This window comes from Macrobrachium nipponense, chromosome 4 (genome assembly GCF_015104395.2).
Source record: "Macrobrachium nipponense isolate FS-2020 chromosome 4, ASM1510439v2, whole genome shotgun sequence".
NCBI lineage: Eukaryota > Metazoa > Arthropoda > Malacostraca > Decapoda > Palaemonidae > Macrobrachium > Macrobrachium nipponense.
In genome coordinates, this window is record NC_061100.1 from 4,118,051 (window position 1) to 4,120,550 (window position 2,500).

The window sequence follows — 2,500 nt, forward strand, 5'->3', positions numbered from 1 at the left end:
GTCAAGTTTATGAAACGCTCTTCCGTGGCATTTCATTTTGTTTGAGAAACTGCTTACGGGCTGTAATTTGAATATGAATGCTGTCTTTAAACAACAGCACCGCGTTTGGTTGTTGCGACAGTTATAATAACGTGATTGGGTTCTTGCCTCTTTTCCTTCGAAGCAGAAGTGAACTTGTGGTTTTTCGCTTTCGTTGCTGAGTGACGTTCGGTTGATCACAATTTACTTTTCTTCGAAGAGAGAGAGAGAGAGAGAGAGAGAGAGAGAGAGAGAGAGAGAGAGAGAGAGAGAGAAAACTTCCGATTCTTTTCCCACTACTTTCTTTTAACTAAGGTGTGTTTGTGTGTATGCATGGTGAGTGAGGCAACTCTAACTTGATTTTTTAAAGGCTTAATCGTCAGCTAATTTTCCATGTTATCTAATGAGCTTTTTTAGGAAGCTTCAAGACTGGCCTTAGGAAACCAAACACATTATCATGATTGTCAAAATAAGTAGCAGTCCGGATTGAAAGTGATATAATTTTATTCTGCTCTCTCTCTCTCTCTCTCTCTCTCTCTCTCTCTCTCTCTCTCTCTCTCTCTCTGTCTGTCTGTCTGTCTCTCTCTCTCTCTCTCTCTCTCCAAAGGCATCCTGTCCAAATAACCCCTAATTTAATCTCTTCATTGGAAGCTTGGAAACATCGTAGCTAGAATTGTTACAATGATATTTTTTTAGATGGGCAATGTTCCTGTTATTTCCTTTCGGTATTGAAGTCTTCAAGGAGATTTTGGATGAAATATTTCTCTCTCTCTCTCTCTCTCTCTCTCTCTCTCTCTCTCTCTCTCTCTCTCTCTCTCTCTCGGTCTCTCGCTCCTTCTCTCTCTCTCCTCTCTCTCTCTCTCTCTCTGATATTTTATGAAAGAAAAAGAAAAGTTAAAAAGGAGAAAGAATATTTTTGTTTCCTCGACTTCGATTACTGAGAACACCGAAGATGTCCCAGAAATAGCATCACTTCTCCTCAGAAACCTTTTTCTTTCTTTTATCTGGATTTTTTCTCTTCTCGAGAGTTTTTGCTTCGTTTAACCTTAGCTGTGGTTTCCATCGTCCAGGAAACTCCAAGGTTTCGCGGAGAAATAAAGGAGGTTCAGAGAAATGTCTAAGTGAAAATTTATCAAATGAATACGAGTTTCCAAGGGAGTCTCAGTCATTTCTTAAGATTTTTTTTTATCGCTGCAATTTTATCTTTTTACCCACGTTTGTCGCCTCCGAGTATGAGGGATCAGCATTCATTTGAAGCAAGGCAAGCTGAAACACGGAGTTAAAAATTATATAATATACAGTTTATATATATATATATATATATATATATATATATATATATATATATATATATATATATATATATATATATATGCGCATATCCATGTATATTTATGTCTATTTACATCTATGTTATATATTTATACATATGTATTTAAATTATATATACTATATATATGTGCATATGCATATGTATATGAATTTTCTTTCTAACTGTAATCTGACAACTTTCTATGAAATTCACAAGCCTCTAAAACGTCTCCAATCAGTCGTCGTTTTGGTTTTGTCCTCGTTAGCCTCCACCTTTGTTAAATCTGGTGGCCGGATTCACTGGAGCACTTTCAGAAAATGACTTTGAAGTTTAACTCCTCCATGAAATCAGATTTCCAGTGTCCTGGTAGGTTCATATTCCCTCTTACAGATGGAAGCGGATACCAGAATTATCCTTTTGTAGCTACGGCCGTTTAATTTTCATCTTATTCTCACTCAAATCAGTGGTATAACCAGTTTCCATTATAGTTATGAAAATCCCTGGGCTCTGTAAGTCATATCATACTGTTCATATTATGCTGGCTATGATATGGCTATGCCAGTCTCCCCGACATAAATTTCATTGCAGTGATTGCATTGCATTTTATGAATATCAGTTTATTTTTTTATTGAAAGATGCATATATGAGCAAACTACCTGTGCTTTTAGGATTAAAAGAAATTGTCTGATATGAGGTGTTCAGTTAACTTTACGATATCAACATATCGAGCTTAGTATTAATTTCTGAGACTGGGCATAAGCGCTCATTGTAGTTCAATCGATATTTTATGCAGTTTTTTGTTAGATATATAAAGACATTTTGAATCTGAAAAACTTCTGTGATTCGGTTAGAAGAAAAACTACTCCATAAATAAATATTAGTACCAAGGGCCGATTTTAAAAGAGCTATTGTTTTGTCTACTTTTTCACTAAACGGAAGCTTTCATAATTATGCTTTTATTTAGTTATTCATTTTGTTCATGTACACAATTAATAATAATAATAATAATAATAATAATATAATAAATAATAATAATAATAATAATAATAATAATAATTTTCGTATTAGCACCATGTTTACAATATTTTTTTTAGTTATTTTATATGCGATTGGTTCAATTCATAACCCAGAAGACGGGAAAAAAGAAAACGGGATAACGTATTTTCTGGA